The 17,104-nt window shown below is 43.0% G+C and overlaps 10 non-coding genes across 10 annotated transcripts; all 10 read left to right on the top strand.

Moving 5' to 3' along the window:
* The first annotated feature begins 823 nt into the window (after positions 1-823).
* On the top strand, positions 824-908 carry TRNAR-UCU (transfer RNA arginine (anticodon UCU)). The gene is given in 2 exon segments: positions 824-860; positions 873-908. It is a non-coding gene; the product is annotated as a tRNA-Arg (tRNA).
* Positions 909-2,003: 1,095 nt separating this feature from the next.
* On the top strand, positions 2,004-2,088 carry TRNAR-UCU (transfer RNA arginine (anticodon UCU)). Its single transcript is given in 2 exon segments — positions 2,004-2,040; positions 2,053-2,088. It is a non-coding gene; the product is annotated as a tRNA-Arg (tRNA).
* Positions 2,089-3,183: 1,095 nt separating this feature from the next.
* TRNAR-UCU (transfer RNA arginine (anticodon UCU)) lies at positions 3,184-3,268 on the top strand. Its single transcript is given in 2 exon segments — positions 3,184-3,220; positions 3,233-3,268. It is a non-coding gene; the product is annotated as a tRNA-Arg (tRNA).
* A 1,093-nt stretch (positions 3,269-4,361) lies between these two features.
* Positions 4,362-4,446, top strand: TRNAR-UCU (transfer RNA arginine (anticodon UCU)). Its single transcript is given in 2 exon segments — positions 4,362-4,398; positions 4,411-4,446. It is a non-coding gene; the product is annotated as a tRNA-Arg (tRNA).
* Positions 4,447-5,541: 1,095 nt separating this feature from the next.
* TRNAR-UCU (transfer RNA arginine (anticodon UCU)) lies at positions 5,542-5,626 on the top strand. The gene is given in 2 exon segments: positions 5,542-5,578; positions 5,591-5,626. It is a non-coding gene; the product is annotated as a tRNA-Arg (tRNA).
* Positions 5,627-6,721: 1,095 nt separating this feature from the next.
* Positions 6,722-6,806, top strand: TRNAR-UCU (transfer RNA arginine (anticodon UCU)). The gene is given in 2 exon segments: positions 6,722-6,758; positions 6,771-6,806. It is a non-coding gene; the product is annotated as a tRNA-Arg (tRNA).
* A 1,095-nt stretch (positions 6,807-7,901) lies between these two features.
* Positions 7,902-7,986, top strand: TRNAR-UCU (transfer RNA arginine (anticodon UCU)). The gene is given in 2 exon segments: positions 7,902-7,938; positions 7,951-7,986. It is a non-coding gene; the product is annotated as a tRNA-Arg (tRNA).
* A 1,095-nt stretch (positions 7,987-9,081) lies between these two features.
* On the top strand, positions 9,082-9,166 carry TRNAR-UCU (transfer RNA arginine (anticodon UCU)). The gene is given in 2 exon segments: positions 9,082-9,118; positions 9,131-9,166. It is a non-coding gene; the product is annotated as a tRNA-Arg (tRNA).
* Positions 9,167-10,704: 1,538 nt separating this feature from the next.
* Positions 10,705-10,789, top strand: TRNAR-UCU (transfer RNA arginine (anticodon UCU)). Its single transcript is given in 2 exon segments — positions 10,705-10,741; positions 10,754-10,789. It is a non-coding gene; the product is annotated as a tRNA-Arg (tRNA).
* Positions 10,790-13,597: 2,808 nt separating this feature from the next.
* On the top strand, positions 13,598-13,682 carry TRNAR-UCU (transfer RNA arginine (anticodon UCU)). Its single transcript is given in 2 exon segments — positions 13,598-13,634; positions 13,647-13,682. It is a non-coding gene; the product is annotated as a tRNA-Arg (tRNA).
* Positions 13,683-17,104: the final 3,422 nt, after the last annotated feature.

The raw sequence follows: 17,104 nt of genomic DNA, 5'->3' as shown, positions 1-17,104 counted from the left end.
CAAATCTTGCTACCTTCACCTCAATTAGATTTCCAAACAATGCCCCATCTTAACCGATGACACCACCAAACTTCCACTTCACTCTCTTGATATGTCTTGCCTTGACTATTGCAAATCCCTACTCTTTGGCCTGCTTCTAAACAGACCATGGCCTCTTCAGTCTATCTTATATGCTGCTGCCAGTCTTATCCCCCTTACCAACCATTTACCAGCAGAAGTGTCAGCCACCACCTCTCTGACAATCTCTCCCTGGCTTCTGTTCACCCATCAAATCAAATTCAAAATACTAACAATATAAAAAGCCACCCACAACTCTGCCCCTAGCTACATCATCAACCTTATCTGATGGTATCAAACAAAACACCCTGTTCTCTCCTTCCAAGAATTCCTATTCGCTAGCTCCCTCAACACTTCTTTCAATGCTCGCCTATGGGATTTCCCCAGGGGCTCTCCCATCCTCTTAAATTCCCTACTCCAATATATATGTCTATTTCCCACTCTCTAGGCCTCAGTTGATCCCTGGAAACTCTTCAGGGAATTCTATCCCGCCATTATCTAATAGCAGAACTTTTCATTTTTCCAACAACACATCAACAGTACAAATACTGCTACTTAACATCACCTCCGGTTCCCACCTAAAGATCAAAAAAAGTAGCGCTAAGGCAAATGCCCAAACAGGAACATTTCAATCTTAAACTGTATCTGGACCAGATCTTGAGCTCATCCCTGTTATTTAGTGCCAGCCAGTATGAGGATGTGTTTATGTGCTATGACTTGAGTAGTAGTTCCTCAGGCAAGGTCCTCTAACCACACCCAAAGGGAGGGCTCTATGGCGCAATGGATAGCGCATTGGACTTCTAGTTAGTTTAGTAATTCAAAGGTTGTGGGTTCGAGTCCCACCAGAGTCGGATTTATATAGTCCTTGTTTATAGTCATGCTGCTCTAATGCTATCAACTAATGGATTCCATTCAAAAGGTACCTGTAGTAAAGTGGATTTGCCATACAAGCTAATAATAGTGCCTAGTGTTTCAGGCTTCTCTTGAGAGTTGATATCAGCAAAATTGGAGGTACCCTGTGAAATTCAAAGCAAAGAGGTGGATTTGTAAGCTAACCTGCATTCTATTGTTCCCTTCCTTCTTACTGTGTCCTCTCTTGTCAGCCCCACAACCATTTACTGTCCAAATCTTGCTACCTTCACCTCAATTAGATTTCCAAACAATGCCCCATCTTAACTGATGACACCACCAAACTTCCACTTCACTCTCTTGATATGTCTTGCCTTGACTATTGCAACTCCCTACTCTTTGGGCTGCTTCTAAACAGACCATGGCCTCTTCAGTCTATCTTATATGCTGCTGCCAGTCTTATCCCCCTTACCAACCATTTACCAGCAGAAGTGTCAGCCACCACCTCTCTGACAATCTCTCCCTGGCTTCTGTTCACCCATCAAATCAAATTCAAAATACTAACAATATAAAAAGCCACCCACAACTCTGCCCCTAGCTACATCATCAACCTTATCTGATGGTATCAAACAAAACACCCTATTCTCTCCTTCCAAGAATTCCTATTCGCTAGCTCCCTCAACACTTATTCCAATGCTCGCCTATGGGATTTCCCCAGGGGCTCTCCCATCCTCTTAAATTCCCTACACCAATCTATATGTCTATTTCCCACTCTCTAGGCCTCAGTTGATCACTGGAAACTCTTCAGGGAATTCTATCTCGCCATTACCTAATAGCAGAACTTTTCATTTTTCCAACAACACATCAACAGTACAAATACTGCTACTTAACATCACCTCCGGTTCCCACCTAAAGATCAAAAAAAGTAACGCTAAGGCAAATGCCCAAACAGGAACATTTCAATCTTAAATTGTATCTGGACCAGATCTTGAGCTCATCCCTGTTATTTTGTGCCAGCCAGTATGAGGATGTGTTTATGTGCTATGACTTGAGTAGTAGTTCCTCAGGCAAGGTCCTCTAACCGCACCCAAAGGGAGGGCTCTGTGGCGCAATGGATAGCGCATTGGACTTCTAGTTGGTGTAGTAATTCAAAGGTTGTGGGTTCGAGTCCCACCAGAGTCGGTTTTATATAGTCCTTGTTTATAGTCATGCTGCTCTAATGCTATCAACTAATGGATTCCATTCAAAAGGTAGCTGTAGTGAAGTGGATTTGCCAAATAAGCTAATAATAGTGCCTAGTGTTTCAGGCTTCTCTTGAGAGTTGATATCAGCAAAATTGGAGGTACCCTGTGAAATTCAAAGCAAAGAGGTGGATTTGTAAGCTAACCTGCATTCTATTGTTCCCTTCCTTCTTACTGTGTCCTCTCTTGTCAGCCCCACAACCATTTACTGTCCAAATCTTGCTACCTTCACCTCAATTAGATTTCCAAACAATGCCCCATCTTAACCGATGACACCACCAAACTTCCACTTCACTCTCTTGATATGTCTTGCCTTGACTATTGCAACTCCCTACTCTTTGGCCTGCTTCTAAACAGACCATGGCCTCTTCAGTCTATCTTATATGCTGCTGCCAGTCTTATCCCCCTTACCAACCATTTACCAGCAGAGGTGTCAGCCACCACCTCTCTGACAATCTCTCCCTGGCTTCTGTTCACCCATCAAATCAAATTCAAAATACTAACAATATAAAAAGCCACCCACAACTCTGCCCCTAGCTACATCATCAACCTTATCTGATGGTATCAAACAAAACACCCTGTTCTCTCCTTCCAAGAATTCCTATTCGCTAGCTCCCTCAACACTTCTTCCAATGCTCGCCTATGGGATTTCCCCAGGGGCTCTCCCATCCTCTTAAATTCCCTACTCCAATCTATATGTCTATTTCCCACTCTCTAGGCCTCAGTTGATCCCTGGAAACTCTTCAGGGAATTCTATCCCGCCATTACCTAATAGCAGAACTTTTCATTTTTCCAACAACACATCAACAGTACAAATACTGCTACTTAACATGACCTCCGGTTCCCACCTAAAGATCAAAAAAAGTAACGCTAAGGCAAATGCCCAAACAGGAACATTTCAATCTTAAACTGTATCTGGACCAGATCTTGAGCTCATCCCTGTTATTTAGTGCCAGCTAGTATGAGGATGTGTTTATGTGCTATGACTTGAGTAGTAGTTCCTCAGGCAAGGTCCTCTATACTCACCCAAAGGGAGGGCTCTGTGGCGCAATGGATAGCGCATTGGACTTCTAGTTAGTGTATTAATTCAAAGGTTGTGGTTTCGAGTCCCACTAGAGTCAGTTTTATATAGTCCTTGTTTATAGTCATGCTTCTCTAATGCTATCAACTAATGGATCCATTCAAAAGGTAGCTGTAGTGAAGTGGATTTGCCATATAAGCTAATAATAGTGCCTAGTGTTTCAGGCTTCTCTTGAGAGTTGATATCAGCAAAATTGGAGGTTCCCTGTGAAATTCAAAGCAAAGAGGTGGATTTGTAAGCTAACCTGCATTCTATTGTTCCCTTCCTTCTTACTGTGTCCTCTCTTGTCAGCCCCACAACCATTTACTGTCCAAATCTTGCTACCTTCACCTCAATTAGATTTCCAAACAATGCCCCATCTTAACCGATGACACCACCAAACTTCCACTTCACTCTCTTGATATGTCTTGCCTTGACTATTGCAACTCCCTACTCTTTGGCCTGCTTCTAAACAGACCATGGCCTCTTCAGTCTATCTTATATGCTGCTGCCAGTCTTATCCCCCTTACCAACCATTTACCAGCAGAAGTGTCAGCCACCACCTCTCTGACAATCTCTCCCTGGCTTCTGTTCACCCATCAAATCAAATTCAAATTACTAACAATATAAAAAGCCACCCACAACTCTGCCCCTAGCTACATCATCAACCTTATCTGATGGTATCAAACAAAACACCCTGTTCTCTCCTTCCAAGAATTCCTATTCGCTAGCTCCCTCAACACTTCTTCCAATGCTCGCCTATGGGATTTCCCCAGGGGCTCTCCCATCCTCTTAATTCCCTACTCCAATCTATATGTCAATTTCCCACTCTCTAGGCTTCAGTTGATCCCTGGAAACTCTTCAGGGAATTCTATCCCGCCATTACCTAATAGCAGAACTTTTCATTTTTCCAACAACACATCAACAGTACAAATACTGCTACATAACATCACCTCCGGTTCCCACCTAAAGATCAAAAAAAGTAGCGCTAAGGCAAATGCCCAAACAGGAACATTTCAATCTTAAACTGTATCTGGACCAGATCTTGAGCTCATCCCTGTTATTTAGTGCCAGCCAGTATGAGGATGTGTTTATGTGCTATGACTTGAGTAGTAGTTCCTCAGGCAAGGTCCTCTAACGGCACCCAAGGGGAGGGCTCTGTGGCGCAATGGATAGCGCATTGGACTTCTAGTTGGTGTAGTAATTCAAAGGTTGTGGGTTCGAGTCCCACCAGAGTCGGTTTTATATAGTCCTTGTTTATAGTCATGCTGCTCTAATGCTATCAACTAATGGATTCCATTCAAAAGGTAGCTGTAGTGAAGTGGATTTGCCATATAAGCTAATAATAGTGCCTAGTGTTTCAGGCTTCTCTTGAGAGTTGATATCAGCAAAATTGGAGGTACCCTGTGAAATTCAAAGCAAAGAGGTGGATTTGTAAGCTAACCTGCATTCTATTGTTCCCTTCCTTCTTACTGTGTCCTCTCTTGTCAGCCCCACAACCATCTACTGTCCAAATCTTGCTACCTTCATCTCAATTAGATTTCCAAACAATGCCCCATCTTAACTGATGACACCACCAAACTTCCACTTCACTCTCTTGATATGTCTTGCCTTGACTATTGCAACTCCCTACTCTTTGGCCTGCTTCTAAACAGACCATGGCCTCTTCAGTCTATCTTATATGCTGCTGCCAGTCTTATCCCCCTTACCAACCATTTACCAGCAGAAGTGTCAGCCACCACCTCTCTGACAATCTCTCCCTGGCTTCTGTTCACCCATCAAATCAAATTCAAAATACTAACAATATAAAAAGCCACCCACAACTCTGCCCCTAGCTACATCATCAACCTTATCTGATGGTATCAAACAAAACACCCTGTTCTCTCCTTCCAAGAATTCCTATTCGCTAGCTCCCTCAACACTTATTCCAATGCTCGCCTATGGGATTTCCCCAGGGGCTCTCCCATCCTCTTAAATTCCCTACACCAATCTATATGTCTATTTCCCACTCTCTAGGCCTCAGTTGATCACTGGAAACTCTTCAGGGAATTCTATCCCGCCATTACCTAATAGCAGAACTTTTCATTTTTCCAACAACACATCAACAGTACAAATACTGCTACTTAACATCACCTCCGGTTCCCACCTAAAGATCAAAAAAAGTAGCGCTAAGGCAAATGCCCAAACAGGAACATTTCAATCTTAAACTGTATCTGGACCAGATCTTGAGCTCATCCCTGTTATTTAGTGCCAGCCAGTATGAGGATGTGTTTATGTGCTATGACTTGAGTAGTAGTTCCTCAGGCGAGGTCCTCTAACCACACCCAAAGGGAGGGCTCTGTGGTGCAATGGATAGCGCATTGGACTTCTAGTTGGTGTAGTAATTCAAAGGTTGTGGGTTCGAATCCCACCAGAGTCGGTTTTATATAGTCCTTGTTTATAGTCATGCTGCTCTAATGCTATCAACTAATGGATTCCATTCAAAAGGTAACTGTAGTGAAGTGGATTTGCCATACAAGCTAATAATAGTGCCTAGTGTTTCAGGCTTCTCTTGAGAGATGATATCAGCAAAATTGGAGGTACCCTGTGAAATTCAAAGCAAACAGGTGGTTTTGTAAGCTAACCTGCATTCTATTGTTCCCTTCCTTCTTACTGTGTCCTCTCTTGTCAGCCCCACAACTATTTACTGTCCAAATCTTGCTACCTTCACCTCAATTAGATTTCCAAACAATGCCCCATCTTAACCGATGACACCACCAAACTTCCACTTCACTCTCTTGATATGTCTTGCCTTGACTATTGCAACTCCCTACTCTTTGGCCTGCTTCTAAACAGACCATGGCCTCTTCAGTCTATCTTATATGCTGCTGCCAGTCTTATCCCCCTTACCAACCATTTACCAGCAGAAGTGTCAGCCACCACCTCTCTGACAATCTCTCCCTGGCTTCTGTTCACCCATCAAATCAAATTCAAAATACTAACAATATAAAAAGCCACCCACAACTCTGCCCCTAGCTACATCATCAACCTTATCTGATGGTAGCAAACAAAACACCCTGTTCTCTCCTTCCAAGAATTCCTATTCGCTAGCTCCCTCAACACTTTTTCCAATGCTCGCCTATGAGATTTCCCCAGGGGCTCTCCCATCCTCTTAAATTCCCTACTCCAATCTATATGTCTATTTCCCACTCTCTAGGCCTCAGTTGATCCCTGGAAACTCTTCAGGGAATTCTATCCCGCCATTACCTAATAGCAGAACTTTTCATTTTTCCAACAACACATCAACAGTACAAATACTGCTACTTAACATCACCTCCGGTTCCCACCTAAAGATCAAAAAAAGTAACGCTAAGGCAAATGCCCAAACTGGAACATTTCAATCTTAAACTGTATCTGGACCAGATCTTGAGCTCATCCCTGTTATTTAGTGCCAGCCAGTATGAGGATGTGTTTATGTGCTATGACTTGAGTAGTAGTTCCTCAGGCAAGGTCCTCTAATTGCACCCAAAGGGAGGGCTCTGTGGCGCAATGGATAGCGCATTGGACTTCTAGTTAGTGTAGTAATTCGAAGGTTGTGGGTTCGAGTCCCACCAGAGTCGGTTTTATATAGTCCTTGTTTATAGTCATGCTGCTCTAATGCTATCAACTAATGGATTCCATTCAAAAGGTACCTGTAGTGAAGTGGATTTGCCATACAAGCTAATAATAGTGCCTAGTGTTTCAGGCTTCTCTTGAGAGTTGATATCAGCAAAATTGGAGGTACCCTGTGAAATTCAAAGCAAACAGGTGGTTTTGTAAGCTAACCTGCATTCTATTGTTCCCTTCCTTCTTACTGTGTCCTCTCTTGTCAGCCCCACAACTATTTACTGTCCAAATCTTGCTACCTTCACCTCAATTAGATTTCCAAACAATGCCCCATCTTAACCGATGACACCACCAAACTTCCACTTCACTCTCTTGATATGTCTTGCCTTGACTATTGCAACTCCCTACTCTTTGGCCTGCTTCTAAACAGACCATGGCCTCTTCAGTCTATCTTATATGCTGCTGCCAGTCTTATCCCCCTTACCAACCATTTACCAGCAGAAGTGTCAGCCACCACCTCTCTGACAATCTCTCCCTGGCTTCTGTTCACCCATCAAATCAAATTCAAAATACTAACAATATAAAAAGCCACCCACAACTCTGCCCCTAGCTACATCATCAACCTTATCTGATGGTAGCAAACAAAACACCCTGTTCTCTCCTTCCAAGAATTCCTATTCGCTAGCTCCCTCAACACTTTTTCCAATGCTCGCCTATGGGATTTCCCCAGGGGCTCTCCCATCCTCTTAAATTCCCTACTCCAATCTATATGTCTATTTCCCACTCTCTAGGCCTCAGTTGATCCCTGGAAACTCTTCAGGGAATTCTATCCCGCCATTACCTAATAGCAGAACTTTTCATTTTTCCAACAACACATCAACAGTACAAATACTGCTACTTAACATCACCTCCGGTTCCCACCTAAAGATCAAAAAAAGTAACGCTAAGGCAAATGCCCAAACTGGAACATTTCAATCTTAAACTGTATCTGGACCAGATCTTGAGCTCATCCCTGTTATTTAGTGCCAGCCAGTATGAGGATGTGTTTATGTGCTATGACTTGAGTAGTAGTTCCTCAGGCAAGGTCCTCTAATCGCACCCAAAGGGAGGGCTCTGTGGCGCAATGGATAGCGCATTGGACTTCTAGTTAGTGTAGTAATTCAAAGGTTGTGGGTTCGAGTCCCACCAGAGTCGGTTTTATATAGTCCTTGTTTATAGTCATGCTGCTCTAATGCTATCAACTAATGGATTCCATTCAAAAGGTACCTGTAGTAAAGTGGATTTGCCATAAAAGCTAATAATAGTGCCTAGTGTTTCAAGCTTCTCTTGAGAGTTGATATCAGCAAAATTGGAGGTACCCTGTGAAATTCAAAGCAAAGAGGTGGATTTGTAAGCTAACCTGCATTCTATTGTTCCCTTCCTTCTTACTGTGTCCTCTCTTGTCAGCCCCACAACCATTTACTGTCCAAATCTTGCTACCTTCACCTCAATTAGATTTCCAAACAATGCCCCATCTTAACCGATGACACCACCAAACTTCCACTTCACTCTCTTGATATGTCTTGCCTTGACTATTGCAACTCCCTACTCTTTGGCCTGCTTCTAAACAGACCATGGCCTCTTCAGTCTATCTTATATGCTGCTGCCAGTCTTATCCCCCTTACCAACCATTTACCAGCAGAAGTGTCAGCCACCACCTCTCTGACAATCTCTCCCTGGCTTCTGTTCACCCATCAAATCAAATTCAAAATACTAACAATATAAAAAGCCACCCACAACTCTGCCCCTAGCTACATCATCAACCTTATCTGATGGTATCAAACAAAACACCCTGTTCTCTCCTTCCAAGAATTCCTATTCGCTAGCTCCCTCAGCACTTCTTCCAATGCTCGCCTATGGGATTTCCCCAGGGGCTCTCCCTTCCTCTTAAATTCCCTACACCAATCCATATGTCTATTTCCCACTCTCTAGGCCTCAGTTGATCCCTGGAAACTCTTCAGGGAATTCTATCCCGCCATTACCTAATAGCAGAACTTTTCATTTTTCCAACAACACATCAACAGTACAAATACTGCTACTTAACATCACCTCCGGTTCCCACCTAAAGATCAAAAAAAGTAACGCTAAGGCAAATGCCCGAACTGGAACATTTCAATCTTAAACTGTATCTGGACCAGATCTTGAGCTCATCCCTGTTATTTAGTGCCAGCCAGTATGAGGATGTGTTTATGTGCTATGACTTGAGTAGTAGTTCCTCAGGCAAGGTCCTCTAATCGCACCCAAGTGGAGGGCTCTGTGGCGCAATGGATAGCGCATTGGACTTCTAGTTGGTGTAATAATTCAAAGGTTGTGGGTTCGAGTCCCACCAGAGTCGGTTTTATATAGTCCTTGTTTATAGTCATGCTGCTCTAATGCTATCAACTAATGGATTCCACTCAAAAGGTACCTGTAGTAAAGTGCATTTGCCATACAAGCTAATAATAGTGCCTAGTGTCTCAGGCTTCTCTTGAGAGTTGATATCAGCAAAATTGGAGGTACCCTGTGAAATTCAAAGCAAAGAGGTGGATTTGTAAGCTAACCTGCATTCTATTGTTCCCTTCCTTCTTACTGTGTCCTCTCTTGTCATCCCCACAACCATTTACTGTCCAAATCTTGCTACCTTCACCTCAATTAGATTTCCAAACAATGCCCCATCTTAACCGATGACACCACCAAACTTCCACTTCACTCTCTTGATATGTCTTGCCTTGACTATTGCAACTCCCTACTCTTTGGCCTGCTTCTAAACAGACCATGGCCTCTTCAGTCTATCTTATATGCTGCTGCCAGTCTTATCCCCCTTACCAACCATTTACCAGCAGAAGTGTCAGCCACCACCTCTCTGACAATCTCTCCCTGGCTTCTGTTCACCCATCAAATCAAATTCAAAATACTAACAATATAAAAAGCCACCCACAACTCTGCCCCTAGCTACATCATCAACCTTATCTGATGGTAGCAAACAAAACACCCTGTTCTCTCCTTCCAAGAATTCCTATTCGCTAGCTCCCTCAACACTTTTTCCAATGCTCGCCTATGGGATTTCCCCAGGGGCTCTCCCATCCTCTTAAATTCCCTACACCAATCCATATGTCTATTTCCCACTCTCTAGGCCTCAGTTGATCCCTGGAAACTCTTCAGGGAATTCTATCCCGCCATTACCTAATAGCCGAACTTTTCATTTTTCCAACAACACATCAACAGTACAAATAATGCTACTTAACATCACCTCCGGTTCCCACCTAAAGATCAAAAAAAGTAACGCTAAGGCAAATGCCCAAACAGGAACATTTCAATCTTAAACTGTATCTGGACCAGATCTTGAGCTCATCCCTGTTATTTAGTGCCAGCAGTGCCCACAACACTGCCCCTAGTTACATCATCAACCTTATCTGATGGTATCAAACAAAACACCCTGTTCTCTCCTTCCAAGAATTCCTATTCGCTAGCTCCCTCAACACTTCTTCCAATGCTCGCCTATGGGATTTCCCCAGGGGCTCTCCCATCCTCTTAAATTCCCTACTCCAATCTATATGTCTATTTCCCACTCTCTAGGCCTCAGTTGATCCCTGGAAACTCTTCAGGGAATTCTATCCCACCATTACCTAATAGCAGAACTTTTCATTTTTACAACAACACATCAACAGTACAAATACTGCTACTTAACATGACCTCCGGTTCCCACCTAAAGATCAAAAAAAGTAACGCTAAGGCAAATGCCCAAACAGGAACATTTCAATCTTAAACTGTATCTGGACCAGATCTTGAGCTCATCCCTGTTATTTAGTGCCAGCCAGTATGAGGATGTGTTTATGTGCTATGACTTGAGTAGTAGTTCCTCAGGCAAGGTCCTCTAACTGTACACAAGGGGAGGGCTCTGTGGCGCAATGGATAGCGCATTGGACTTCTAGTTGGTGTAGTAATTCAAAGGTTGTGGGTTCGAGTCCCACCAGAGTTGGTTTTATATAGTCCTTGTTTATAGTCATGCTGCTCTAATGCTATCAACTAATGGATTCCATTCAAAAGGTAGCTGTAGTGAAGTGGATTTGCCAAATAAGCTAATAATAGTGCCTAGTGTTTCAGGCTTCTCTTGAGAGTTGATATCAGCAAAATTGGAGGTACCCTGTGAAATTCAAAGCAAAGAGGTGGATTTGTAAGCTAACCTGCATTCTATTGTTCCCTTCCTTCTTACTGTGTCATCTCTTGTCAGCCCCACAACCATTTACTGTCCAAATCTTGCTACCTTCACCTCAATTAGATTTCCAAACAATGCCCCATCTTAACCGATGACACCACCAAACTTCCACTTCACTCTCTTGATATGTCTTGCCTTGACTATTGCAACTCCCTACTCTTTGGCCTGCTTCTAAACAGACCATGGCCTCTTCAGTCTATCTTATATGCTGCTGCCAGTCTTATCCCCCTTACCAACCATTTACCAGCAGAAGTGTCAGCCACCACCTCTCTGACAATCTCTCCCTGGCTTCTGTTCACCCATCAAATCAAATTCAAAATACTAACAATATAAAAAGCCACCCAATACTCTGCCCCTAGCTACATCATCAACCTTATCTGATGGTATCAAACAAAACACCCTGTTCTCTCCTTCCAAGAATTCCTATTCGCTAGCTCCCTCAACACTTTTTCCAATGCTCGCCTATGGGATTTCCCCAGGGGCTCTCCCATCCTCTTAAATTCCCTACTCCAATCTATATGTCTATTTCCCACTCTCTAGGCCTCAGTTGATCCCTGGAAACTCTTCAGGGAATTCTATCCCGCCATTACCTAATAGCAGAGCTTTTCATTTTTCCAACAACACATCAACAGTACAAATACTGCTACTTAACATCACCTCCGGTTCCCACCTAAAGATCAAAAAAAGTAGCGCTAAGGCAAATGCCCAAACAGGAACATTTCAATCTTAAACTGTATCTGGACCAGATCTTGAGCTCATCCCTGTTATTTAGTGCCAGCCAGTATGAGGATGTGTTTATGTGCTATGACTTGAGTAGTAGTTCCTCAGGCAAGGTCCTCTAAACTCTGTTGCGCAATGGATAGCGCATTAGACTTCTAGTTGGTGTAGTAATTCAAAGGTTGTGGCTTCGAGTCCCACCAGAATCGGTTTTATATAGTCCTTGTTTATAGTCATGCTGCTCTAATGCTATCAACTAATGGATTCCATTCAAAAGGTAGCTGTAGTGAAGTGGATTTGCCAAATAAGCTAATAATAGTGCCTAGTGTTTCAGGCCTCTCTTGAGAGTTGATATCAGCAAAATTGGAGGTACCCTGTGAAATTCAAAGCAAAGAGGTGGATTTGTAAGCTAACCTGCTTTCTATTGTTCCCTTCCTTCTTACTGTGTCATCTCTTGTCAGCCCCACAACCATTTACTGTCCAAATCTTGCTACCTTCACCTCAATTAGATTTCCAAACAATGCCCCATCTTAACCGATGACACCACCAAACTTCCACTTCACTCTCTTGATATGTCTTGCCTTGACTATTGCAACTCCCTACTCTTTGGCCTGCTTCTAAACAGACCATGGCCTCTTCAGTCTATCTTATATGCTGCTGCCAGTCTTATCCCCCTTACCAACCATTTACCAGCAGAAGTGTCAGCCACCACCTCTCTGACAATCTCTCCCTGGCTTCTGTTCACCCATTAAATCAAATTCAAAATACTAACAATATAAAAAGCCACCCACAACTCTGCCCCTAGCTACATCATCAACCTTATCTGATGGTATCAAACAAAACACCCTGTTCTCTCCTTCCAAGAATTCCTATTCGCTAGCTCCCTCAACACTTTTTCCAATGCTCGCCTATGGGATTTCCCCAGGGGCTCTCCCATCCTCTTAAATTCCCTACTCCAATCTATATGTCTATTTCCCACTCTCTAGGCCTCAGTTGATCCCTGGAAACTCTTCAGGGAATTCTATCCCGCCATTACCTAATAGCAGAGCTTTTCATTTTTCCAACAACACATCAACAGTACAAATACTGCTACTTAACATCACCTCCGGTTCCCACATAAAGATCAAAAAAAGTAGCGCTAAGGCAAATGCCCAAACAGGAACATTTCAATCTTAAACTGTATCTGGACCAGATCTTGAGCTCATCCCTGTTATTTAGTGCCAGCCAGTATGAGGATGTGTTTATGTGCTATGACTTGAGTAGTAGTTCCTCAGGCAAGGTCCTCTAAACACACCCAAAGGGAGGGATCTGTGGTGCAATGGATAGTGCATTGGACTTCTAGTTAGTGTAGTAATTCAAAGGTTGTGGGTTCGAGTCCCACCAGAGTCGGTTTTATATAGTCCTTGTTTATAGTCATGCTGCTCTAATGCTATCAACTAATGGATTCCATTCAAAAGGTACCTGTAGTAAAGTGGATTTGCCATACAAGCTAATAATAGTGCCTAGTGTTTCAGGCTTCCTTTGAGAGTTGATATCAGCAAAATTGATCCCTGGAAACTCTTCAGGGAATTCTATCCCGCCATTACCTAATAGCAGAACTTTTCATTTTTCCAACAACACATCAACAGTACAAATACTGCTACTTAACATCACCTCCGGTTCCCACCTAAAGATCAAAAAAAGTAACGCTAAGGCAAATGCCCAAACTGGAACATTTCAATCTTAAACTGTATCTGGACCAGATCTTGAGCTCATCCCTGTTATTTAGTGCCAGCCAGTATGAGGATGTGTTTATGTGCTATGACTTGAGTAGTAGTTCCTCAGGCAAGGTCCTCTAATCGCACCCAAAGGGAGGGCTCTGTGGCGCAATGGATAGCGCATTGGACTTCTAGTTAGTGTAGTAATTCAAAGGTTGTGGGTTCGAGTCCCACCAGAGTCAGTTTTATATAGTCCTTGTTTATAGTCATGCTGCTCTAATGCTATCAACTAATGGATTCCATTCAAAAGGTACCTGTAGTGAAGTGGATTTGCCATACAAGCTAATAATAGTGCCTAGTGTTTCAGGCTTCTCTTGAGAGTTGATATCAGCAAAATTGGAGGTACCCTGTGAAATTCAAAGCAAACAGGTGGTTTTGTAAGCTAACCTGCATTCTATTGTTCCCTTCCTTCTTACTGTGTCCTCTCTTGTCAGCCCCACAACTATTTACTGTCCAAATCTTGCTACCTTCACCTCAATTAGATTTCCAAACAATGCCCCATCTTAACCGATGACACCACCAAACTTCCACTTCACTCTCTTGATATGTCTTGCCTTGACTATTGCAACTCCCTACTCTTTGGCCTGCTTCTAAACAGACCATGGCCTCTTCAGTCTATCTTATATGCTGCTGCCAGTCTTATCCCCCTTACCAACCATTTACCAGCAGAAGTGTCAGCCACCACCTCTCTGACAATCTCTCCCTGGCTTCTGTTCACCCATCAAATCAAATTCAAAATACTAACAATATAAAAAGCCACCCACAACTCTGCCCCTAGCTACATCATCAACCTTATCTGATGGTAGCAAACAAAACACCCTGTTCTCTCCTTCCAAGAATTCCTATTCGCTAGCTCCCTCAACACTTTTTCCAATGCTCGCCTATGGGATTTCCCCAGGGGCTCCCCCTTCCTCTTAAATTCCCTACTCCAATCTATATGTCTATTTCCCACTCTCTAGGCCTCAGTTGATCCCTGGAAACTCTTCAGGGAATTCTATCCCGCCATTACCTAATAGCAGAGCTTTTCATTTTTCCAACAACACATCAACAGTACAAATACTGCTACTTAACATCACCTCCGGTTCCCACATAAAGATCAAAAAAAGTAGCACTAAGGCAAATGCCCAAACAGGAACATTTCAATCTTAAACTGTATCTGGACCAGATCTTGAGCTCATCCCTGTTATTTAGTGCCAGCCAGTATGAGGATGTGTTTATGTGCTATGACTTGAGTAGTAGTTCCTCAGGCAAGGTCCTCTAACCACACCCAAAGGGAGGGATCTGTGGTGCAATGGATAGTGCATTGGACTTCTAGTTAGTGTAGTAATTCAAAGGTTGTGGGTTCGAGTCCCACCAGAGTCAGTTTTATATAGTCCTTGTTTATAGTCATGCTGCTCTAATGCTATCAACTAATGGATTCCAATCAAAAGGTAGCTGTAGTGAAGTGGATTTGCCATACAAGCTAATAATAGTGCCTAGTGTTTCAGGCTTCTCTTGAGAGTTGATATCAGCAAAATTGGAGGTACCTTGTGAAATTCAAAGCAAAGAGGTGGATTTGTAAGCTAACCTGCATTCTATTGCTCCCTTCCTTCTTACTGTGTCCTCTCTTGTCAGCCCCACAACCATTTACTGTCAAAATCTTGCTACCTTCACCTCAATTAGATTTCCAAACAATGCCCCATCTTAACCGATGACACCACCAAACTTCCACTTCACTCTCTTGATATGTCTTGCCTTGACTATTGCAACTCCCTACTCTTTGGCCTGCTTCTAAACAGACCATGGCCTCTTCAGTCTATCTTATATGCTGCTGCCAGACTTATCCCCCTTACCAACCATTTACCAGCAGAAGTGTCAGCCACCACCTCTCTGACAATCTCTCCCTGGCTTCTGTTCACCTATCAAATCAAATTCAAAATACTAACAATATAAAAAGCCACCCACAACTCTGCCCCTAGCTACATCATCAACCTTATCTGATGGTATCAAACAAAACACCCTGTTCTCTCCTTCCAAGAATTCCTATTCGCTAGCTCCCTCAACACTTCTTCCAATGCTCGCCTATGGGATTTCCCCAGGGGCTCTCACATCCTCTTAAATTCCCTACACCAATCTATATGTCTATTTCCCACTCTCTAGGCCTCAGTTGATCCCTGGAAACTCTTCAGGGAATTCTATCCCGCCATTACCTAATAGCAGAACTTTTCATTTTTCCAACAACACATCAACAGTACAAATACTGCTACTTAACATCACCTCCGGTTCCCACCTAAAGATCAAAAAAAGTAACGCTAAGGCAAATGCCCAAACTGGAACATTTCAATCTTAAACTGTATCTGGACCAGATCTTGAGCTCATCCCTGTTATTTAGTGCCAGCCAGTATGAGGATGTGTTTATGTGCTATGACTTGAGTAGTAGTTTCTCAGGCTAGGTCCTCTAACAAATGCCCAAACAGGAACATTTCAATCTTAAACTGTATCTGGACCAGATCTTGAGCTCATCCCTGTTATTTAGTGCCAGCCAATATGAGGATGTGTTTATGTGCTATGACTTGAGTAGTAGTTCCTCAGGCAAGGTCCTCAAACCGCACCCAAGGGGAGGGCTCTGTGGCGCAATGGATAGCGCATTGGACTTCTAGTTGGTGTAGTAATTCAAAGGTTGAATTACCACCAGAGTCGGTTTTATATAGTCCTTGTTTATAGTCATGCTGCTCTAATGCTATCAACTAATGGATTCCATTCAAAAGGTAGCTGTAGTGAAGTGGATTTGCCATACAAGCTAATAATAGTGCCTAGTGTTTCAGGCTTCTCTTGAGAGTTGATATCAGCAAAATTGGAGGTACCCTGTGAAATTCAAAGCAAAGAGGTGGATTTGTAAGCTAACCTTCGTTCTATTGTTCCCTTCCTTCTTACTGTGTCCTCTCTTGTCAGCCCCACAACCATTTACTGTCCAAATCTTGCTACCTTCACCTTAATTAGATTTCCAAACAATGCCCCATCTTAACCGATGACACCACCAAACTTCCACTTCACTCTCTTGATATGTCTTGCCTTGACTATTGCAACTCCCTACTCTTTGGCCTGCTTCTAAACAGACCATGGCCTCTTCAGTCTATCTTATATGCTGCTGCCAGTCTTATCCCCCTTACCAACCATTTAGCAGCAGAAGTGTCAGCCACCACCTCTCTGACAATCTCTCCCTGACTTCTGTTCACCCATCAAATCAAATTCAAAATACTAACAATATAAAAAGCCACCCACAACTCTGCCCCTAGCTACATCATCAACCTTATCTGATGGTATCAAACAAAACACCCTGTTCTCTCCTTCCAAGAATTCCTATTCGCTAGCTCCCTCAACACTTTTTCCAATGCTCGCCTATGGGATTTCCCCAGGGGCTCCCCCTTCCTCTTAAATTCCCTACTCCAATCTATATGTCTATTTCCCACTCTCTAGGCCTCAGTTGATCCCTGGAAACTCTTCAGGGAATTCTATCCCGCCATTACCTAATAGCAGAGCTTTTCATTTTTCCAACAACACATCAACAGTACAAATACTGCTACTTAACATCACCTCCGGTTCCCACATAAAGATCAAAAAAAGT

The sequence above is a fragment of the Aquarana catesbeiana genome, linkage group LG01, assembly GCF_042186555.1.
Source record: "Aquarana catesbeiana isolate 2022-GZ linkage group LG01, ASM4218655v1, whole genome shotgun sequence".
In the NCBI taxonomy this organism is placed as follows: Eukaryota; Metazoa; Chordata; class Amphibia; order Anura; family Ranidae; genus Aquarana; species Aquarana catesbeiana.
This window is presented reverse-complemented; position numbering and strand designations above follow the sequence as displayed.